Source organism: Perca fluviatilis, chromosome 1 (genome assembly GCF_010015445.1).
Source record: "Perca fluviatilis chromosome 1, GENO_Pfluv_1.0, whole genome shotgun sequence".
NCBI classification, from domain to species: Eukaryota; Metazoa; Chordata; class Actinopteri; order Perciformes; family Percidae; genus Perca; species Perca fluviatilis.
The window spans coordinates 11,189,582-11,215,069 of record NC_053112.1 but is presented as its reverse complement, the minus strand read 5'-3'; the positions used below and the strand labels follow the sequence as shown (position 1 = coordinate 11,215,069).

The 25,488-nt window shown below is 41.3% G+C and overlaps 1 protein-coding gene across 1 annotated transcript in view; it reads right to left on the bottom strand.

The window, feature by feature from the left end:
- LOC120569250 (protein phosphatase 1 regulatory subunit 29-like) overlaps positions 1-25,288 on the bottom strand; it is a 306,066-nt gene extending 280,778 nt beyond the window's left edge. Inside the window, exon 1 of the mRNA XM_039817061.1 lies at positions 25,170-25,288. The gene's annotated coding sequence lies outside the window, so the exon portion shown is untranslated. The remainder of the gene's footprint in view (positions 1-25,169) is intronic.
- Between the last annotated feature and the right edge of the window lie 200 nt (positions 25,289-25,488).

Here is a 25,488-nt window from a genome sequence, read left to right as displayed (position 1 = left end):
AAAAAATCTCATAAAGTGAAATTGTCATGCCATGGGACCTTTAACATCAAACAAACACATTATATCTGATATAAACTAATAGCACATTAAGCACTGTTGCTGTAAGATTGATTTGATCATAGTTCACTTACTGTAGTGCCGAAAATGTAAGGCTACATTTGACAAAAGTCGAGGTAAAGCTCCACCAGTCTTTGTCATATGGTGGAACTACAGCACAGAGCAGCATCCAAATCCCTGTTAATTCACCATATGCCTATATTCTCCCTCTGTGTCTCACGAACACTCCACCCGATATGAAAAGATTATCTTTTTTTTTTTTGGTGATTTCTCACAGATTTCCCTACTACTAGAGCTGTCAGCAGAACTGAAATAACCACACCACTGTATGGACATTTACTCATTTTACTTCCGATGGGAAGTCACATATTGGATCCTTGCTCATCCTTGTTGAAGCAATGAGAAATATTCAACATAGTCTTCTTTCAAATGCCAAGTGCGGCTTCAGCACAGCCCAAAGCTTCACTCCACTCAGTTGGTTTTCATGTGTGCATCTTTGGCAGGTACAGATGAGTTAGCAGACCAATAACAAAGTGTTTAGCACTGAATATTTAGCAAGCTGCACACTGCTGAGCACACGCTCCTGCTGAATATCAATCTGGGAGCAACAAATTTGGATTTGGATGTGTGTGTGTGTGTGTGTGTGTTTGTGTACTTTCACTTCATATAGACTGAAAGGCACAATTGCAAAGAATACAGAATTTCACTTAAGTGCTTACGTAAAGCCCAGCTCACCCATCACACACGCGCACACACACACACACACACACACACACATTCCAAGAAAGCAAAATGGCTGCATACATGAAGTTATAGTCCCTTAACCAAACGACTCGCACAGCATACACACACGCACCCAGAGGCATACTTCAGCTGCCAGCTACATCTGCCAGAGCACGAGGCTCGCTTCAGCCAGGAAATCACACATAGCTATGGTTTATTTATATCTGTGACTTGGCAAGGATTCACATACAGATTGAACTGGATCATACAGCCATGCAGACTCACTTATATACGCAAACACACACATATGCAAGCACACACACACACACACACACACACACACACACACAGAGTTGCAGTCACACGCTCACTTGGAGATGCTTAAACAAAAAGGGAAGCAAACAAAAAAAAGTACAAAGTCTGAGACAAAGCCACAATTACATGTACTGTCTAAGGTATTCTTCCTGCTCATTTATCATACGCTCACACAAATGAACACACACTGCTAGAATATCTGCCTTTAGATGCATGACAGCAACCTCAAATTCCTCACAAACTAGAACGAGGGCTGACTGAAGTAAAGAGGATGGAGAAGAGTGGACAGGAACATTTAACTGGACAGGACAGGAATTTCTCTTTTCCTCATCACAAATGTATCAAGCACACACACACACACACAAACACATACAAACACACACACACACACACACACACACATCCTTCCCTCGCACAGCCCTAGATAATTGAAACAGCATTTAAACCGAATGCTGTGCGATTGAATAGTGGCCGTGAAAATACTCTTCTGTCTGGGCTCTGTCCTCATTTGTCTCCTAATGGCTAAGATTGCATCGGAGGATTTTGGCAAAACAAATGCATGGGAGCATTTACTTTTTAGACATTTTACTGATGCATTCTTCCACAACGTTTTTAAATACGCAAGCAGGTAGGGGCTCGCAGTATCATAAAAGGACACGGTGAATATTGAGTAATTGAAAACGAGATCTATTCTAAAATGTCCTTAACAGGAATGTCATAACAGACATATAACACACATATAATTTTTTTATTCAATTAAATATTAGAGTAGATAAAAATCAAGAATCACTGAAGCAGAAAGTAAGCAGAAAGTAAATTAAATTAAAAAGACATCACATTTTTAAAATAACACTTAGTATGTCATATAATACATATTCCACAATGGCCAACAAATGTATAATGTATATTTAAATTTGTAGTTGCTGTAAAGAGCTAACACTTGCAAATAAACCTAATTGTTGTTCTTAAGTAGTAGCAGTTTTTTTTACAGCGGGCGTTTTACAGCAGGCTTTCATGCCTTCTCTGTTCACGCTCTGACTGGCCACATCTGTGGCTGCTTGTCTCGTGTCGGAGAGCTTGTCGCTTGATTTCAGCACCATGGACAGATGTCTGCCAAGCTGAGCTCATCTGGCCGTGAAGATTTTCAGCACCTTGGACAAAGACACATTCACACTCAGCTGTGAATGCTCCAGTTTGCTGGGAAACTTTTCAGAACATCAGCCTTCATTTATTCATAGTCTCTTCCAACTTATTCTTTCTTCTGTCTTTAAAGGTCCCGGGTAGCTACAGGCTATTTGTTGAAATGCAGAGGGACACTTTGGACAGGCCACCAGTCCATCACCGTGCTAACGCAGACATGCAAACATTCACAATCATCCCTGTGGGCAGTTAGAAGTCTCAAGTCCACCTGAGCTGAAGAGTGTTTGGACTATGGGTGGAAACTAGGGCATCAACAAGCATAATATAAAGGCATGGGAATTTTGATCAGTTTTACCGACTGATTGGCTTTTAAATGGGTAGTCTCGGGCCCAAAATTGCCTCGTATCAACTGGCTCTGAGGCTCTTAAACTGGGATCTATCCTCACAGAAATTGTCAGACTTCCAACATCCTGTCCACTGTTATTCCCTCTTTATATATATTCTAGACGATATTTTCTTGGTTCTAGAGCAAAATAAAAAGATATGTCCTAACCAATCCAGTCTTTGGGTAAACCTTCTAGAAACTGGCAGCCAGGCTAACAGCTCACTAGTATAAAACATTCATAAAAATGTGACTAAATATCTCCCTCCATGTGTTTTAAAAAAGAAATACAGAGTGACATAAAAAAAAAAAACTGAGACTTCTAAACTGAATCTGTTTGACCATGAAACAGTCCCCAGCGGGGCAGAAAACCTTCCCAGAATCCCACAAACCAATGTCAAATGGCCCATTTTTCACAAACATGCCAGCTTGCTGACTTTATTTAACTCTTTATTCTGTGCATGTATTTCCTATGTGTTAAGTTTTAACACCGCGAAGGAGCTACTTGACCAATTACAGTACATTGTACGGAATGACAAAATAATTGAAAAGACAAAGAAACTGTTGTGCCTAGCCAACCTTGTGCTCAGTTGTGACAGATTAAATTACGGGAAAAGGCTTACACCTGTAGACAAAGCTCAACAGTAAGCCCAAGTCAAATAGCCTTGGGCCGTTTCTTTCTGTTTTCTTTTTCTGTTTTTGTTTTCTTTTTCTGTTTTTGTTTTCTTTTTTTTCCTCTCCAGCAGTATGGTGTTCAGAGAACAGATCTGCTGCTGGCTTCAGCTTGTCTCGATCCTTGTTCAGCACCACGGACAGCTCCACCAAAAAATCTAATAAACTCCAGTGGCCTCCTGCCGTTTCAATACAATTCAGCGCTTCACTCGTCTCCTGCATAACAAACACACCTGACCCTGTCTGCTTTCTATGAGGAACCCATTTGCACAATTTCCTTTTGTGTTGCGGTCTACTTTGTGTGTGTGAGAGGAAATTAAAGGGGTGGGTAAGTGCTGTGTGAGACACTCTCCGAGTATTTATCTCATCTGCCTTATTGAATTTAATTTTGTTCTAACTATTCTGCCTTTCGAGGCGATGCCAATGTTGTCAGATGAAATTCCCACGGAGTCATTTAAAAGCATCAAGTCCATGTGGTGGAGACAGAAAAGAAAACCCTGCTGTCAGCTGCAGTTTAAGGTAATGTTTGTTTTTTGTGTCACTACGTTGAGAGAACACAGGTGAAAGAAGCGGTTACATTGGTCTAAACTATGTGTCACTATGGGAACAGTTGAGATATACAGCCGCTGTGAGGTCACAGGTGTGAAGTGACTCATTTTCCACCCATCCATTATCTGTAACTGCTGATCCTACTCAGGGTCGCAGGGAGGCTGGAGACGATCCCAGGTGACATTAGGCAAAGGCGGCTACACCCTGGACTGGTCGCCAGTCAATCACAGGGCAGACACATAGACACAGCCAGGCATTCAAACCTACATGGGCATGTGGTAATTCAAGATAAAGACATAACGGTCTTTGGACTGCGGAAGAAAGCCGGAGAACCCGGAGAAAAGCCACACTAACACGGGGAGAACATACAAACTCAGAAGGGTAGCCAAGACTCATTTTATCCTTTACTATTCACTTTACAGTATTTGCACATACATTTGTAACCACTTTCATGCATTATTTTGACATCAGTTTAATCGTGTGACTGATTCCATAACCTTGGTGTTGCTAACGCAGTTTATATATCTCGGGTGTAACGTTTTGTTTCATGTATAAAATAAACCAACCTTAAAGCCTAACGTGGCTGATGAGAACTTGCTCTCACACACTGTAAATGTTGGATGACGTTCAGCCTCCACTGATCACTGTTGTCAGGGATGATTGCCACTTGGCTTTCCCTCAGACTCACTGATAGACTATTTTGCGGACTATTGTGCCCACTGCTCAGCTAAATCACTGATTGGCACCTGGAGGAACAATATGTGGTGGAATATCACTAAAACGGAGCCAGTTTCCTGATTGCCAAAAACTGTGATGAAGCCTTTCCCAGTATATAGGCTACTGTGGATTTTAGCAAACAAAGAGTGGAAGACCGCCGAATGAACTGCAATCAGGAAAATTATTCTGGATATTTGTTTGTGTGTGTGTGTGTGTGTGTGTGTGTGTGTGTGTGTGTGTGTGTGTGTGTGTGTGTGTGTGTGTGTGTGTGTGTGTGTGTGTGTGTGTGTGTGTGTGTGTGTGTGTGTGTGAGTGCCTGCATGCCTGCCAGCCTGTGTGCGTGGGTGCCTGCGTGCTTGTGTGCAGGAAGGAGAGATTTTCAGGAGAAGAAACTGATCCGCTTGTGCGTGAAGTGAAAGCTCGGAAAACAGAAAAAAAAAACATTGGTAAAATGCAATGTGATTAAAAATCCCCATGAATGCACTTTTAAATAAACAATTGAGCTTTCTTACCAGCTGCTGCGCGTCCCTGTGTGTGTATAACAAGCATAGTGTGCATGCGCTGTGCACGAGCCTAGGTGCATTTTACTTATGCGCTGTTAAAATAACAATGAAATGCTGCGTTACTGACATTAGACCAGGTTTTTGTTGGTCAATGGCGCGATCACTTTCCGCTGCCTCAAGTTAGCAATACGTCAAGAATGCACCTGAACACACCTCCCTGTAAGACCCATGGGCGCACAGATGGGCGCAGGTGCACTTGCTATTTAAACGACGCGGGCGCTGGATGGGAAATCGACAACTGCGTCAGTATTAAACTAGCAAAGACTCTTGCGTCGGGCTTTGTGCTGTGCTGTGCCGGGTGCAACATAGGGTCCCTATATTGCTCTTAAAAAAAAGGAATAAGTTTATTGTTGTTCAGGTGTGGGAGCGGGCTAGGTATGATGCATGTTTGGGTCTCAGTGTCACGCCCACACACGCCTCAGCCTCTGGTGGCAGCCATGTCTATCACATTCCCAGCAGGGTTTAACACTGTGACTGTTAACTGTTGGTAAATGTGTGAACACTGCATAGCAACAACATTTTGTCTGTCATTGTGTCAGTAAATATGTGGGCAAAAAGGAGAAAAGCAGTCATCACGTGGAGCCCAACTGCTGCAGCGGCAGTCCAAGCCGCTAAAGCTGGCATCTTGGCTGGTTGAGAAACTGGAGAAAAGCAGCAGAAACCAGGCACCATTGTGTGTTTAGCAATAGATTAACATGCAGTAGTACTCAACTAATTCAGCTCACAGCTAGGAACTTGAGAAAATGGTAAAATCCATAAACCACCTCGCAACATGGCATCAGGAGATCCATAACAAAGCCGCCACGTATAAATCTAATCTAATCTCTTTACAATTTCAGAGTTGTTCTTTCGTGAATTAAAACTTTACGCAGTTTAGCAAGTTCAATTAGGCTTGTGCAATATGCTGCTGATGCTACTTTTCAAAAAGTACTCATTTGAAAAAGTAAGTGGATGTCTATAAGGAGGAAAAAAAATCATTCATGTCAAATCTGATAATAAAAAAAAAACGGTTAAAAGAAAACAAAGAAAAGATAACGTGCATGCGTCTGAAGGATATTTGTATTGAAAACAGAAAAGCAATTTATATTTCTTTCCCCCACACACATTAAGAGGAATTCATTTTCATTTTCCAGCTCAATGACGCTGGTATGTAGAGCCAGGCATCATTGTCATCCCAACAGTTAATGCCTGACCCTCTACCAACTGAGCTACAGGTAAATGTTCATCTTTTTACGAATAGAGGACGTTTAGGACTCAATAATGAACAAAAATGACATGATATATAAAAAAGAGGTTTAAATGGGAAAGCTACAATGAGTTTTATATAATAATCACTACCTTTTTTATCTCAATACATTTCTTAAGATTCTTTAAGATTCAAAGGACATTCTCAACTCATCTTTAGCTCTCACACACCCTCTTCCTTCTCGATTGACAGCTCCGTCAGATAATTTCACTATAAAAAGCCGTTTTCATTCTCATGTGTCAGTTCCCAGTGGAGGACAGACTTCAGCTTATTTTTGGATGATTGATTTGGCTTTTAAGTAAATGACAGGCGACTGTTTTGGTCTGATAAACACTCCACGCTCACTCTTGACAAGTAGCTGGAATGAAAGCAAGGCTCCACACCTTTGAAATTGGAGACAAAACAACGCGAAGACAAACCCAGAGAGCTAAAAATGGGGTTTAAAAAAGAAATAAATTGTGCATTAGCAACAGAAAATGACGCATGGAACAGTTGAGGACGCAGGAATTTGTGCCGATGAGATTGACAACTATCCTGCTGAGTCAGCAGACACAGAAAAGCAAGTAGAATTTGTACACACAGGTTTGCACAGTTAGACAATAGCCATACTGTAGGTATACACACACTACACACACACTGCAGCACACAGTGGCAAAGCTGCCATTCAACGCTTATATTGACAAATAAAATAACTGTCAATATCTCTGCAGAAAATTTTTTTTTTTTTTTTTTTCTTCTCTCTCTCTCTCTCTCTTTCCCCCCCCACACACACACACACACACACAACAACACACACACACACACACACACACACACACACACACACACACAGAGTCAATACTGGAGCCATTGTATTTTAAACTACACTGTCATGGCTTAAGCCTGTCAGTCTTCATAACAACCTTTCTATTTCTCTCTCTCTCTCTCTCTCTCACACACACACTCTCTCACACACACACACACACACACACACACACAGTGTCAATAAACCTAATTGCTGTCTGTCTCACTTAAGATGTCACTAAGCCTTTGACCTCCTCCTGTCATGAATACCCCCTTTTTCCCGCCATCTCTTATGTACACACACAGAAATACACAAACACACACACACACACACACACACACACACACACACTCACTCAAACTCACCTCCTCTACTCTCTCCCCCTGCCCATCTGTTCATCCATTGCGATCTGTCATTGATGTCAATCATCCGCTATCACAACTTTCTTTTTTAAATTCTTCGCATTCTTGTTTCCCTCTGTCACTCTCAGCTTTACTGTATATACAGCATCTCCTACTTTCTCTGTCACTCTCTCGCTCTCTTATTTCACCATTCACTCAACTCTCTCACTCTCTGCTTTCAGCTGAATGCCTCAATGAAAGAGAAATAGGGTATGCGACAAAGATGAATGCTGCAGAGAGCACATCAATTTACTCATACTGGCTCATTAGTTTCTTAGGTACACTTAACTGGTTTCGTGTTGCTGCGCCTCCTTTGGCCTTCAGAGTTGCATGAATGTATCCTGACAATATTCTACAAGATGTTTGTTGCAATGTGCATTGCCATAAATGCTTTGGCTGAACAGTGATGCTGCATTAGCCATTTCTATCTTATCCCAATGATGGCGATAGGGTTGAGGACCAGGATTGTTTAGGCAACTGGGCCAATGAAACTTACTGCAATGTTCTTTGTAGCATGGTTCATGTATCATGCTGAGGGTGTCCAACCAAGCCATGCCTTTGAAACATTCTTTCATTGGGTATCGGAGGCCCAAAACACTGGGGAATGCTGAAAAAGAATAAGGTTGTAAGTGGCCGGGTTGGATCAGTGGTAGAGCAGGCGCACGTATATTTAGAGGTTTATGCCTCGATGCAGAGGTCCAGGGTTTGAATCCAACCTGTGACAATTTCCTGCATGTCTTCCCCCTCTCTCTCCCCTTTCTCACCAATCTGTCCTGTCAAAAATGAAAGGCGGAAAAGCCCAAAAATTAATCTTAAAAACAAAAAGAATAACCTTGTATGATGTGTTGTCTGACTGCGGGGGTGGGCAAGTGCTTAAATGTGTTCTGAATGGCCACACTCGAAGGCGGGGTGAGAAGCCTGCCATCATCAATAGTGCATACTTTTGAACGACCTTTCGTAGAATAGTGTTGCACTTGGTTGCAGAACCGTCACGTGGGTTGTGCCAACTGTGCAAACGCACAGGGCCTCGCGCCTCTGGGGGCCTCGCGCCTCTGGGGGCCTCGCGCCTGCCTGGTTTGCAATCAAACAGGTTTTTTTTGTTTTTCTTTATTTTTTCATGCCTGTTCTTGACTCGAATCCAAAAAAAATTTCTTTTCATTTGTAATGTCATGGCGTTACCATGGTTACGTTAGCGCTGCCTGCAAGAGTGCAAGCGAGCAAGGAGCCGGGAGAATGTCAGCTACACGAGAGCGCGACTGATTTCGCAAACACTGGACTACAGAGACTTTATTGCTGTGTTTGCGGGCATGAAGGCAAGGAACGTGACTTTTACTTTATCCAGCATGCAGCACGATAAGTCGGACGTTATATAAAGCTATAGAAAGACTATAAAGGGACATGCAGCTGAGCTGCCATGCCATAGGTCAGACGGTCTATTATTCTGACAGCTAAATAGTCCGTTATCTACAAGATACAAATACAACTATTTCTTTGTCAATGCCTTTCATCCTATCTCTTTTGGCACGTATTTCAGCAACATTTAAAAGCTCTAACCTTGCTTACTTTCTTACCTCCCCACATCAGTAGGCGTGGTTTTTTCGGATTGTTGGTTTCACAAAGTTACAGAAATTTGTCAGACACTGATCCTTTTATGATGACTTCACTCCTCAGTGGTCAAGTTTTGATGCTCAGTGCCGACCCATGTTCTTGATCTTTGCTGCCAACAGCAGCTTTAGCTGTTGTAACCTATTCAAGACGTTCAATAAATGGTGCAATGGTCTGAGATCTAATGCTGAATTTAGAGCCTGGTGTTGTCCCCTCTCTAAACCATCAAACCCACAAGATGTTATCCTCCTTAGAATCAGAAACCACTGTTTTTTGCTTTTTGCATCATTTTCAGAAAACCATTCAGTTGGTTCTCGAAATAACAGGTGCTCTATAATAGGCATGTCAATTGGCAATTATCATGCCATGTTCAAAGTAGGTCAAGCTTCACTTGTTTTGCTTGTTTGAACACTACTGAACACTAACAGATGCTCTGCCTAATATAAATCAAACACAACAGTCACATAATATCTGACTTTATAAACTGCCAATTGTTATTTTCCCATGTAGAAATCTAATTGGATTTTACGCTAAAGCTTCAACTCTTCATATTCCAAAACTGTCTCCTAAAAAGCGCAAGGTTAGCACTGTGGACAGGGAAACTAGGACTCACCAACATTAGATCTTTCACCTCTTTCATCCCTTTTGTTGCTGTCAGTATAAAGCAACACAGATTTGTCAGGGCCTGACAAGACTTCCTGGTAATGAAGTCTTCAAACTTCAGACTGCACCAGCAAAAGGGTGAGAACATTTGGGCCACAATGTTACCAATAAAACCTTACAACTCAGCATTGCACCTCTCACTTCTTAATCAAAAAGTGCTGTCCTATATCTTGTTCTTCGGAGTTTCTGTTGTTGATGAAGTTTCACTTTGTTTTGCTGTTCATGCTAAAAGAACAGTTGTTCTATTTATTCAAAACAGCAGTTGAAATGATAAAACATTATATGACTAGGGTACATGCTGCATCCCCACTGTGTTCCGTTAGTCGTTAATAGTGAGCAGTAACACTGAGAATCGCAGGCTATTCATTACTTTTAGATTGGGCATGACATCAGGCGCCAACGTGAGCACATTAATGATAACTGTCAATGTGCCTGAGTTAGTCAACCACGGTGACTATCTGGCTCTGCAGAGAATATAATCACATAGGGCCCCAACCTCTAAAAGGCAATCTCAAAGCTAAGCCGATCTTTGTCTGCTGAATTATAATGGCGGAGATGTTTCTGCAGCACAGATGTATCGAAAAGCATGTTCAGACGGGCTAAGACACCTGCTGAGCTTAGGTGGAGCCATGCACAGATCAGAGAGATGAATGGCTTTGGTAAACACCCATGGCTGCTCATACACACACACACACACACACACACACAGAAAGAGATTAAAAAGAAAGAAGAGGATAGGGATTACATTTACATTTTGAGGCTTTTGGGTTTGATGAGCAGAGTTTTAGGCTCTTTTTCCACCATGATCAACTTCCTAAGCTTAGAAAATTAGCCTACTGAGCCTGATTAAGGTTACACCACACACACACACACACACACACACACACACACACACAAAACACACACACACACACACACACACACACACACACACACACACAGAAGTTATGGTATGCCAGGTTGATTGTACCTGGGAGCTTTGAATGTACCACAACAAAGAGCAGGACCATTTGGGAAATCAAGGAGGATGACTTACTTACAGTACATTACATACATACAGAAGTAATTCGCTCATTCACACAAATACTGTACATGTTCGCAAACACAGTCATAACACGCACATAAACAGCATCCCTTCCATTGCTTTCTTCTCCAGTAAAAAGGCAGAGCAAAAACATTTCTCTATCCCTTCATGCTTTCACCCTGAGCTACCCACCGGCTGAATTAAACTGAGAGAGAGAAGGTGAGATGTGAATTACACAGCGTCACCTGTCAAGGTCACTTAAACTTAACAGCTAACTGCTTTCCAAAGAGTGTATTTTTCTCAGAAAGATTGGTTTCTTATGAATTCTCTCTCTGCTTTACTGAGACCTGTCATGGTGCCTTTGTGTGTGTGTGAGAGAGAGAGTGTGTGACTGCCGGCTATTTCAAGCTACCTGTGCTATGACCGTTGAAAGAAATAAGAAGTCCCTCAGGTAAAGAATCATTTTAGTATATATTAATTTTAAAATGCTCAAATTTTCTTCTTTAAGTTTAATTTGTGTCAGCACACACGTATTTAGGCAATGGTGTGCTTCCTACTTTGTGGCAAGAATTCAAGGAAAGCCCTTTCCTGTTTTATCATGAAAATGCCCCTGCGTACAAAGCCATACAGAAATGGTTTTCCCAGTTTGGTGCAGAACATGACTGGCCTGCACAGAGCCCTGACCTCACACCCATCCAACACCTTTGGGACAAACTGAAACGCTGACTGCGAGCCAGGCCCAACATCAGTGCCTGACCTATATAATGTTTGATGAGCACTGCTCTCTGACGAAAGTCAGGTCGCCCCAATGAGTGAGCTAAACATGGAGCTAAGTACTGCTCTGTTTGCACTGTTGCAATTAGCGCTGTAAGCGATTCCCGTTCCCTTCCAGACTCTCTCTGATCAGCGGTATGAGCTCTGTATGAGCACAAATATTTATTTAAAAATGTTTATTATTTAAAAATGGTCCGCCAGGGTCTATGATTACAACTCCGTCCATGGCAACGGTCTGTTATACTTAGCAATGGTCTGTTATACAGAAATAATCAGAATGCAGTATTAAACAATGCCTTGTCATAAAGTAGTAGTGTTTTGGAATGAGATGTTAAAAAATCCATCGGTGTAATCTTTAGGCATCAACATATATTTGAACATGGAGTTGAACCTTAGCGTTCCCTTTACCCAACCCATCTAGGTGAACTAGGCGATTGCCTAGGGCGACAAATTGGTGGGGGGGGGGGTCACCATCTATTGGTGCCCTTAAGTATATATCTTTCTCTTAACAACACTGATTAATGAAATAAAAAATGAAATAAAACCCTGGTGAAATAAAACCCTCATTAAAACAAATGAACATGGCGCCCCCTCCCCATATATTGAAATGAAAATATTATATGTGTATTGGGGGGGGGGGGGGACGATGCCGACGTTATGGTTGCATTGCATTGCAAGGCAATGGGCACACTCGATCAAGCTAACATTAGTTAGAATATCAAGTCTAAAAATGAAAAGGTCCAAACTGGTGCACAGGAAGAAAAACGAAGAAAAGAGGAGGAGGAGAAGAAAGCCCAGTATAGAGGTATCTATTTTCATCTCAGACACTAGTTCTAAAGTTTAATCAAAATTGTGTTTTGTGTGACTGTTAATGCTTGAGGTTTCATTGCTGGTAGAAACTAGCTAGTAAGCTTGCTTGGTAAATGGAGCTAGCTAGCCTGATCAAAACATATTCAAGAATGTTTGACAGATGACCAATATTTGGAAGCACGTTCTCACGTGTTGCCATTTAACCAAGCAGTATCACTAGTGATGAACCTACAGAATAAGTTGAACAGACTGACACAAGTTGACACGTAGCTAGCTTTAAGTTCATTTTAACTATGTCACACATCAGAGAAAACATATTGATGGTGCTACGAGGTGGAAAGCTGTGGCATGCTTGGGAGACGTCAGGCTATTGAAAGATTTTGCTGACAAATTCTATTCTATCTTAATGTAGAATCTGCTACGTATGCATTCCACATAATACATTGCCTGGATTGTATTTACGGTCATGTAAATAGTAGATACATGTGAATAGCCTACACGTAGTAAATGCAATGGTGTTGGTGATGAGTGGTGTTATGTTATGCTAATATTATTTTGTATTTTAAAATGTCCAGATGCAGAGACCCTCACCTCCTGAAGAAAGCTCAGCTCAGCCCAGTATGTTCACCTCTGTCTGAACCTTGTAAGTTTGTTTATTTATTAAAATTATTGGTGGTAGTAATAGTATTAGTTTTAGTAGTAGAAGTAGTAAATCAACAAACATACAAACACACACAGACACACACACAAACTTGTTTTGGTCACTATTAAAGTGATGGTTCGGAGTAATTCACCCTAGGGTCCTTTGCACCATGACCTCGAGCCAAACACCCCCCCAGAAGCTTTTTTCACCTGGGTCTAACATTGGGAGAGTTAGCGTAAAGTAGTGTTATCAGCTGAATAGCTTAGCGCAGGGGCTAATGGACCCACGTTTGTATCTCGTAAGTTACCCCACTAATAATGCTCGAAATGATACCAAACGTCTACAAGTAGTACAAATAGGTTATGCTCTCATAAAACGATGGATTGGAAAGTTTGTAAGTACACCAGAAGTTTATGTAAATAACACTTGCCTGCTGGCTTCTGCTCTCTGCTGTTGTTGCTGCTGCAGTAAGACGAGTGCTTAGGGCCGTCTACAAATAACAACACCGAAAAGAGATGCAACAAAAATATTTTTTAATTTAACTTTTTTTTTAAGTAAGTGCTGTAGTATAACTAGCAGGAGACAAGTAATAATTGAGGGTAAGTTTGGAGACATTACCTTATTTAATCATTAAATTAATAAATATTTTTGTTGTATCTCTTTCGGTGTAGTAATTTGTAGACGGCCCTAACTACTTTTTACTGCAGGTAGCAGCAGCAGCAGCAGCAGCAGCACAGAGAGCTGAAGAGAGCAGGCAAGTGTTCATAAACTTCTGGGTACACACAAACTTTCCAATCCAACGTTTTATGAGTGCATAACTATTTGTACTACTTGTAGACGTTTGTATAAATTCGGGCATTAGTAGTGGGTTGAACTACAAGATAAATAACCTAGCCTCTAAGCTATTCAGCTGATAACGCTTATTATGCAAAATTGCTGTAAAGGCGTCTATAAGTGAATACTCCACCCATCACTTAGGAACACTCAATACTCACAAGAACATGCAATGATTTTCTGTAGGCTTATCCTAACCATAACCACTCCATATCTCACACAATCTTTTCACTAACCTCATCCTTAGCGTGATGCTAGCGTGTCAACAGGTAAATGCCCCCATTAGGTGGTTCGTACAACATACAAATATGCAATGCCTCTCTTTCTTACCATTACCATATTCATAGGCAAGCATGAGACTGAGGACCGTTTTTGTCTGTAAAACATGTCTCGTACACTATGTGACACAGGATCCACTCTTAGTATGGGAACACTGGGTCTCTGAGGCCACAGGCCCCAGTGGAGCAGCATGTGTCTATCCATAATTACGCCCAGTATGTTCAGAAGATGCAAGACATCAACACCCTAAATAATTTGGATCGACTATACCACAACAAGTTCAGTGGCTTGCCAGAAAATGTCCAATTCGAGCTTACATGGTTCTTAGATTTGATGAAATGAAAGTTTAATGATCCCTGTTGGGAAATTGGGCCACTACTGCAGCAAAAGAAGAAGAAAAAAAATGCACACAGCAACACATTAAATTGAGATCACAGTAGTTGTGAAAAATGCTATACAATACAATCAAATTAAGATGAACAACTCTTATAGACTTCCATCTTGTATCTCATTACACACAAGTCTTCTCACGTGCTTCCTATCCCAAGTCAAATGCTGGAGGTAGTCATGATCTATTTATATAAATGGCTTCAAATGTAGATACATCGCTCGGTACAGTAGATATGAGAACGATAATATGCTCCTTTAGATTTTGGAAGTGTTTGACAGGTAATTAGTCACAATCTTTTCCAGGTATGCCTGCAGGCTTAATAGTATCTGTCTGAATTAGAGTGAGAAGCAGCAAAGGAAATGGCCCCCAAGTTATCTTCACACAGAGCTGAACAGTAGTAGACACTTCATTTGCAAGATAAGGTTAGCCTACCGTAGCCGGACCTTTCTGCTCACTTCGTTTTAGCACTGTGACAGCAAAGGAGAAACAACTGATTGAAATGGGAATGAAGTGAAGAAAAAAGTCAAGACAAAATGTAATATTTTTTTTAACCAGAACTTGTGAGCGCAGGGTATATATCAGAGGTTATGGTCTTTTGTGACAGAGAATTAGAAAACCTTTAAACCCAATTAGCGCAAATGAAGTGATAGGTCGAAATCTAAGGAAAAAATAAGGGGTGATAAAGAAATGGGACGGAAACTAAATCAGAGTTCATCAACCACCAGCTGTAGAGTCAAAATGAAACCCTTCCTGTGAATCATCCAATCACTGTAAAATTAGGATCAGACGGGTCAAGAAAAGGCCAATCATGTTTCACTCTCTACTAGCTCTTATGTGGAGAACAGGAATTGTTTTTCTCTGTAAAACATTCACTGAGCCGAATAAGATCAGATAAATAAAGAACGCCTCTTGTTCTTCAGCTATTCGAAATGTAATTACCCAATACTGTATCTGCCCAGGTCTGCCTGCAGACACGTATCTGTCTAAATGAAAGGAATGAATAGCAAATGAAATTTAGTTGTTCACACTGAAGAGCAGAGTAAGCTTTTATCAGCGCTTTCAGTGTAGAGAGATAACGTTTTTAGAGTTTGTTTTTTTACCAGTATATATATATATGTTTTTATCAAGACTTCATTCCAGAATAATTATTCACAATAATGATTGAACAAGTGGATAAAATTGTACTGTCACATGTACACAGGCTGGATTTGGAAAAACATTTGGAGATCTATTGAATTTATATAATTTATTTTTGCAAGTTAGACAGTGTGCAGGAGATTCTTTGCAATCTCTACCCATTCAAACACAGGGGAACACAAGTGATAAAAGGCAGGTTTTTAGACCAGAGGTGTGAGAGAGACATGGAAAAGGATCAAAGGTGGAGCAGCTCTCACAAGGATACTAGAACACATTTTTGAACAGATTTGCTGGTCGAGGCTCTGTTAGAGCATGACATTTGCTGCATTGTGACAGCTAGAGCCACATCTCGAGTCTGAGGCATTCGATAAACACTGGCCTCAGTCTGTGGTGCACACTAATGTTCTACTTTAACTTGAATTTTTTAGGATCTCAGGTGTGGAAAAGCACACTTTAAAGCAAGCTGTAGCACTGCAGATGCACTGAAAGTTGTCCTCTACATATTTAAACACTCAAGCTGCTGCCCCGCTGAGTTTAACTTAAGACAGGAATAAAGGTGGAAGAAAATGGAGATAAAAGGAAAAAGCAATGTGATCTTCTTTGTTTGGTCAACAGTGATTTATGATGTATTCCAGTGGAGCTTTTGGAGTTTTTCTGGCATGTGCAGTTCTCATTGGGCAACTGCTTTATCCTTCCTTTGTTGAATTACTGATGCGCTTTGGCTGCAGCTTCAAAAAGTATTGTTTGGGGAAAATCCAGTTTTGCTCTCTTATCAGGCAGCAGAAACGACTACAACTTGTTTCATTTCTGTTGGAGATAATTGGTCAAATGTGTAGGATAGGTGCTGTGAGATGTATGAGTGGGTTCTTCCGTACAACTGTTGAAGCACTAAGTATGAAATCATAAGCTCTGCCACTGTGTTAATGCATCTAAATTTGTCCTTTACATATTTATTCTGCGACTCTGCTGCTCTACTGCATTTTAGAAAAACGCATTGAAAAATGTGTTTGTAGCAAATGATTCATACCACTTCAGATGAGCTTGGAAGATTTTGGGTTGCAAACTTTACGCAAAGAGTATTTAGGCATAGTGTTAAAGTCTAAGAATACAAAGCATACTATGAAAAATAGAAATGGTGTGCTTTTAAGCATTGTCCCATTATATACTGTAATCTTGCTGAACTTGTCAGCAGCTCCTTTGAATTTGTGCTAATGCAGTCAGATGAAGGGTAATTCCAGTAAGAGGGGTTCCGTAAAAGGCGGACTCCCTTTGTGCATTTTGAAATTCTGAAAATTCTGAAGTGAGGACAAACATGGCATGGAAAAAGGGGGGGTTTTAGATAGAAAGACAAATCAGAAGCAGTTTCTTTAGGCCAAATTCCTTTTCTTCAGCTCTAAATGCAGGTCCTTTTATTTTATAACTCTACTGTGATTTGCATCTTTATCTATTTTTCCCTTCAATTGTTTTCTCAAAAAATATTCTATCAGCACCCAAGGCAACATGGCAAAATATTAGAAAGTTTCAGGGACAACATAAACTGTACAAAACAGTATTGCTGGAAAAAGACAGAACAGATAGAAGGTGTGTGTTTATGTACGCCTAAGAAAGAGTGAGGAGTCCGGAAGCCAAACGACTTTATTCAACACATCATCGACTCCCGATGGATTCAGCTTCCAACACCATAAACAAGTTTTACCCTGAGAGGAACTGACAGCAGAAACTTCCAGTCATTCTGCAGGCTATACTGTATGACACAAAGAGAATAAAAAGTTCTTGTCCATCTCCACCCCAAACTGCAATGTGCAAGATTTGTCTGTAAAAAAACATAAACCCATCACATCTCTATATTTCACAAAGTGGAGCTGCAAGTGTCCTGCATTATAAATAAAAGCCATTTATGTTTCTGTATCCACAGAATAAGCCTACAGATTAAAATGCCTTAATCATCTCTTAATCTATGCATTTAACCCTTAACATTATATAATAGTCCGTTAACCGCTTTAGATTAAAACCCCAATTTTGCATTATTTCGCAGCCTTTGGGGAAAGGCTGGGGAAATGACTACTTAATCATGAATACATTTAAGAGTTTCTTTTAACTTTGAAGAACCAAAGTTGCCTGTTTCATGACCTAAAGTCACCCTGCACAAAAAAATGGTGTTTTCTTATGATTCTTATGTTCCCCTAAAATGTCAGACCTTGGCTTGTATCTGTGCAAAGTGTATCACTAGAGAGGTGTTTTCACATTCCTATCCTGATGTGGGGGATGTCTGTGCACCTCTCTGAAATCTGAGATTCAAATGTATCCTGGGCAAGCTTGATTAGGTACATCACTAATCCATAAACCAATCGCTTTCTAAAATGAGAAACACTACGGGCCTTGGACCCAACACCGACAAAGTAACCTCCAGCGCAGAGTGCACTTTCCGTACTGAGAGTGAAAAAACACTCTCATCGTAGCTATCAGCCACTGCCATTTACAAGCTAACATAAACAAATAAAAGATGCTAACTACTAGACTCCTCATCTCAGGTGGGAGGATCAAACATGTAGGCCTAATGGCTTAAAGGGGTGATAGAATGGTTATATTTCAAAATGTTGCTTAAGGTCTCCGAATAGGGTATGTAACATTGGTTGGGCTGAAAATGGCCCGGGTGCTGTTCTATGCGCCCTAATGCAACCCTGTTAAACAGCCCTATATGAAACAAGAGCACACACACACACACACACACCGTAAAATGGCCCATATTTGAGCTCTACATAGTTGATTTCTCGCATAAAAAAGTCTCAGAAGTGAATTTAGTAATGAAATAGCAGACGAACAATGTATAACATTTCTGAGATCTGCGCGACCTAGATTCAGAAGACAGTCAGATCCAGAGTTTCTCAATAAGGGAGAGTAGATGTACTCTTTTCAGAGATTTTTTTTTTTTACTTCTTACGTGGGGAAACCAAAATATTGACCATTCTGAGTGTTTTTTACATACTTTAAAATGAGTCTGGAGTGGGACTTTAAAATTACTTCTATCCACATTTTATATTGATGTTACTCCAAAGTGTTTAATGTTTAGGTTTAAAGAATTATGTTAACCACTAGCATCTTACATTTTGGCAAAATAATCTTAACTCAAGGGCCACTTGCTAACTTTTTCTTGGGCAAAGATTAGAATGATTTTCTCAACAAACCCGCTTCAGGATTTCCCACTTTCAAACTGATAAGCTCCATTCACATTCTTACATTTGTACCTTCTAACATTTCTACTGACTTTCACCCGGACTGTAAGTGAGCTACGGATCTGTCCCATATCCACTAATGACTTTCAACCTTCGCTGGTTCCAGTATAAGAACATCTTTTTGAGACAACCATTGGCTATTGTTGAGATTCTGTATACTGTTGTATATTTTCAGAAAGGCATGCAGCAGTTTCTGAATACCGGCGCCACACTATAACAATTCTGCAAGGCTGAAACTCTTTATTACCCTCCCTAAGGCCATACCTCATCTTCACTTCCCTATCTCCCCTCTTCCCCTTTTTGCATTCTCCTAAAAAAACAGCCAAATGGTGTTTTTCTTCACTAACTTATCGCCACCAGCCACAGTCTGGCATTTCACAATGGGAGAAAAAAAAAAACATTTGGGGCGGCGATAAGATTTGTCCTCACTGTTACTGGCGTTATTGTTGCAGACAAACAGCAGAGTTAACACTGGAAAGCATCTGTCTCCCCCACCGCTCTCCATGTTTCTCTCCATCCATTCTTATATTTGTATTGAGGGAAACAGAGGAGAGGAATGAAAACGAGGAAGGCAGAAAAACATAGACTACCACATACACAGATAGAGGCACATGGAGCAAACCTGTCACTTCACAGATTCACAGATTGGCTTTCATACACACACAGTCATACACACTCACAAATGCACGCAAAGATGCACAGGAAAGTAAAAAATGGCAAAGCAAAAAGCAGATGTTTGTACTCAATAAGGAAATATATTTGATTATATTATCAATCATTTTCAGTCATCATCTTTTCCTTTTCTCAGTCAAATTTCTATTTCCACATATTCATCTCCAAGGTCAGGATGTTTCTGGAGCTGATCCCAGCATACACTGGAAAAAAAGGCAGGTAAACAGCTTATACAATTTGCTAGTCCATTACATGGACCTCTATATTGAAGTAGCTTGTGTTTTCTTTTTTCGAACCAACCACTTAAAGAGTCAATTCACTGCCATTATAAGAAGAACCTAAAGTAACTCAACTGGTACCTAGCCCTTCAAAAAGGGTTTTAAGATTGTTGGTGCTACCCCAATACAACTAAGGAGAATGGAATGGAATGTGTGATGTGTTTATGATGTTTACGGCATTGCAAATCTCATTCCAGAAAAAAATGTCTTGGTTTCTTATGATTATTCGCAAAACCTCATTGTCAACATGTTTCTTTTGATTTGTTTTCTACCAAAACAATACGCCCAATAAAAACTTGATGGAAACCACTACAACCTTTGTAGGGTTTACTTTGCATACATTAACAGATTTATTACGATAAAAGTCATTTCCATGTGCTTATATAGACGATTATGTAAAGAGTGCAAACATCACATCATGTAATTGTGAAAATCACTTGCCATTATGAGCTATGATATTACTCTTATACTGTGTTTGCTATTGAGACTGTTGAGATGGAGGATGTGTCCTAGCACCTTACAAGTAATCAATAAATACTAACAGCATAGCTAGCACTACCAAGCCTCATAAAAGTGGAGTCAAGCCATGCAGTGCCTTCGGTCCACGATGTCACACTCGATTCCAGATGTGACGGTCTTGCACATCTTTTCACTGACTATGTTTACATGCACATAATATTCCGGGTTTTGCCCTTATTCTGAAAAAGACGATATTCCGACTAAGCTGTTTACATGGCTAAAGAAAGTGAATATTCCACTGATATTCCCCTTTACAAATGCAAAACAGTATTTTTTTCAAAGGCGGACTCGTTGGACCGTGGGAATGCAGCGTCCCTCTTTCATTCCTTCAACCAGCTTCTTGAAAAGGTCGGCCTAGCGATGTTCGCGCATTTCCCCAAAACCTGTTGATATCCAAGTCTTTGATAATGTTTAAAAGTAGCTGTGTTTCTCCTTCCTATCAGGTCTCCAGCCTTGCAAACTGTTGGCTGGTTGGTTTGTGTACAGAAACCATAGCAACGCACAGAGCTGACCATAAAACTGCAGTAAAAACCCAGATTGAGACGCATATTCCGAATGCGCTGTACACATGTCCAAACAATGCCTCTAAAACCCGAATAATACCGGAATATCCCACGTGTCGTAAGTGGAATATTGGCGTGCATGTAAACGCACTGACTGTAATTGCAGATCTTATGACATATGGACAGCAGAACAGGTTCGCAGCTGTTGAAACTTTGATTTCAGAGTAAAAGAATGGACAATGTTTTACGTCTGGACCCACAGACAGAAGAAACACTAGCTTTAGGCTGATTTCGCTACTGCCTACAGTACCATTAATAGAAAAGCTTTCCCCCTCTCACGGCGATCAAGACACGGTAACACAGCAGAATGGATACTCAACCAGATGTGCAAAACTCAACGCAAGGTTGCAGCTTGTTGGAGGTGTTGAGAGAAACTTGTATTGATTTGTCCTTCGAATTTTCCTCCTAATTACTGATAGTAGCCTACGGAAGGCAACTCATCTGTGCCCGTGCTCATGTGCGTCATTAAGATGTTTGCTGCTACTTTAAAATGCTGACTTACAAGTTCTGAGGTTGTACGAAATGTTTGCAAACCGCTTAAGTGAAGTCATCCATGGGCGTGTAAGAAATACTTTTAATTGTTGTATTTTCTTCTTTTGAGACAATGTGTTTCAGATCCCTATCTTAAATGTCTTCTGCAGCTTACATTGGAAGACATGCTGCTAATGCTCCAGAGGTCTTAAGCTCACATACTGTCCATCGGGACTATGGATGTAACGCAGGTCAGCAGTGGGAACATTACCCGAAAGAAGACAGGTGTTCATTATTCGTCACGTTGGTTATTTCTGCATCTGTCTCTCGTCTCACCTATTTTTCTTCAGGGAATCTCCTGGTCCCAAAAACACTCTGAGATACAGAAAATAAATTATTGATGAATTACCTTCACAAGGTTTTAAAAATGTCAAAATGTATTTTACAGTAATGTATAAAAGTAATAAAAGTCTTCCAGCAGTTTGCTGGTGGAAAGCAACAGCTGAAAGTGTTCCGAAAAACTTAGAACATGAGCTACACAGCAACCCATTTCATTACACCTCTGCAAAAATAAGGCTGTTAACCACAAGGACAGAGATGTAGAAAAAGGAACACAATTATAAATTGTGATTGTTGTGCAGGAGCTACGAGTACAGAACATAGCCAGGCTTTTTGAAATGCTGCATTCTTATAAAAGTCTGCATGATTATTTCTGCCGTAGAAGCAGAAATGTGTACGATCACCGTGTGCCGTATACGGTGGCTATCTTTTAAAAGTTGCACCAGAATTTACTTTTATTAACTTAAGACTTATTGTAAGCATACACAGCCCCAAAATGTTCACAAATTCCATGCTTTTTTTTTTATCCTTGTCCTCCTTTAACCACACACAATTGGACTTTGTGTCCCTTAAAAATTGATTTCCCCTATGTCCTTTTTCGTTAACCATCAGTTTTCAGTTTTATAACTCTCATTAGCAATATTTAGTAGCACACTGGTTTTGCCAGCTTTGTTTCATTTTTAGTAGCATCAAAGGCCTTATTGAATTTGGCTGTGTGAGACCTGCAGATTCATTGTTCAATGTTCTTCAACGTTCTCTCCATTTTCTCCCCTCCCTACTCTCTCTGTCCCTCTTTACTTTCTCTAATCATCTCCCCTCTTCCTCTCTGTCTCCCTTATCTCTTTCTTTTGAATTCTTGTTTCTCTAATCTGCCCTTCTCACATTGTCATGGGTTGGGTGTGGCCCTTAGGGACCCTAAATCCAATCCACTGCTCATTCTCCTTCAGCATTGTATTGTAGTTTCACAGTTAAGACACACATGATTGGAGCAACACATACCCTCACATAATATAGGGCCTCACCTGCAATCATGGTCTTGTATTGACTTTTTATACATAGAATTCCTGTTCTTATAGATTTATGTATTTCTCAAAATAAACTGATTGGGGGAAATTGTTGGGTCTTTGTAAATTATAGTGTGGTCTAGACTTACTCTATCTGTAAAGTTCCCTTTGATAACTCCCGATGTGATTTGACACTAGCCTATAAACAAAATGGAAATTGAAATTGAAAATGGGAATATCTGTCGCAGCCCATAGTTAATGGCACAAACAACGTGAATAATGAAGATGCGAAAGAGGAGGCTATGGAGAAAGTTGATAAAAAACAGGAGCAATGATGATGCTGAAGATGACTGTAGGTAGAGGTATAGAAGATTATGATGTGATAGTTATAAATAAAAAGGTGGTTTTGACATTGATAAAATTATAGTGATGATGATGATGATGATGATGATGATGATGATGATGATGATGATGATGATGATGGTGGTGGTGGTGGTGGCTATGAGGAAGAGGATGAACAAGAAAAATGGCTGATAAAAAGAAAATGATAAAAGGGGTGCCGATGAAGACAACATTGTGATGGTAACAAATATATCCTCATATTTTGGGTTGATCGGGATGATGATGATGATGATGATGATGATGATGATGATGATGATGATGATGAAAAAAAACAGAAGGGATCAGTGTTGACAAATATGATGATGATGAAGCTCAGTGTATGTTTTCACTCCGTCCTAGAATTTCGTATGAGCGCTGTGAAACTTCCAACAGCCTGCAGCGCTGCTTTGGCCTCCACTATCCCGGCACAGCACGGCACTGCACTGCACTGCACTGCACTGCACGGCCAAATGAGTCACGCGCGCACCATCACAATGAGATGCATTAACGAATTTCTCCAAGTTGCGGACAGAGCGACTGTGAGGCAGAGAGGAGATCTCATTGGAATCAAAACAAATCACCGCTGGATGTCCATTGGCTCGCTTGTCACATTGCATCCGTCATGGTTGCTTTCACGGCGGCAATCATCCGTCATGTATCAACGTGTGTTTAGTCTGTGGGGCCGCCGGTGATAACAGGGGAGGCGGAGGGGTGTGTGTGTGTGTGTGTGGAGGGGGGGGGGCTGTAACAGGGTCGCAAAGCCTCTGTGAGGGTGTGTTCCCGGTGGCCAGATGGGTCGACGACCGTCATTCTGAGATAATCCTGATCAGTCGGTGAGATGACAGCGAGTAAGAGCTGGGGGGACCCGCAGCTTTGTGCGTCAGTGCGCATTGGAGAGGCGATAAATCAAACTACTGGCAGAAAGCGCTGGTGTAGGACGCAATCTCTCTCTCTCTCTCTCTCTCTCATTTGTCTCGTCTTTCCTCTAACCCTCTCTCCCTCTTCGCCTTCTCATCTTCTCTCTATCTCCCTCTCCATGTCTCTCTTGTCTATTTTCTCGCCGTCTCCAAACGCGCGCACACTGCTGTTGCCGCTAAATGAGAAAAAAATGTTTATATTTCGGGAATGAAATGGAACGTATAGCTTCCTTCCTCTCCTCCATCTTAACTAATGAAAAATCTATCGAAACAACCACTTTGATATGGAAATTGATAACTCGAGCACAGCCACTCATGTGCGCGCGCGAAACGTGCGCACGCGTCTCTCTTTCTCTCTCTTTTTTTTTACAGCTATCACTGCTGCACACTATCTCCCACTATGTCCCACATCTCTGCCTCTTTTTTCTCTCAGCAAACACACACACGCGGACTCTATGGTGTTGGCAGTGACTACACACACAGGCACGCACGCACCCATGCACACACACACACACACAAGCAGCAACTGCCTCCTCCGTGTTTGGCACCGAGCAACTCCAGCAACAGCACTCCGATCTGAGCGCATCAGCCCGGGAACCGCAGACAACCGCTACAGGACCACCCCAACAGTTGTCCTGCACCTAATATAAAAAATAAAATAAAATACACATTGTGAACTGAAGCGATAATAACAAAACTGCCCCTTTTGCCATTTCTTGAAGATGGATGAAACTACTAGTCAATAGGTCGCGCCGGCAACAATTTGCCCACATCTCTCCACCCTTCCTCGTCTCTCTCTCTCTCTCTCTCTCTCTCTCTCTCTTCTCAATCTTTTCTTCTTCTCTTATCTGTTCTGCCTTTGCTTCTATCTTCTAGCAGGTGCATACTGGCCAAAACAGCACAATTCAGGCTTCAACAGATCGCCTCGCGATCCACGGACCACAGCCTCTCACCGTGGCAACATGCGTGTGTCTCAAGTGCGCACAGCACGCATCCCAGTGAACCCACAAGTGCAGAAGCCATCCTTTAAACTGACAGCTAAGCCCAGCTTTAGCCAGCACGGCGAGCTTGGACTTGTCTTACCTTGATCGGGGTCTCGGTCTGGCAGGCAGGTAGGAAGAGGCAGCATGCAGCTTTACGGTCCGTTCTGCAGCGGCACAGACGGGGAAAGCAAAGAGTATTATCCCTGGACAGCGGCGGAGGTCCGTGCGTTCCAGCAGAGAGAGAGAGAGAGAGAGGAGGGGAGTTCGCAAGAGGAGGGATGAGAGACAGAGGCAGACTGATGGAAGTGAGAGGGAGAGAGAGGGAGAGGAGGTGGCTCAGTCCGACAGAGGGGTTATGTTGAATCGGGGCAACAGCCGCTCCCGATTTCATATGAGTGACACAAACCGGCAGGATACTC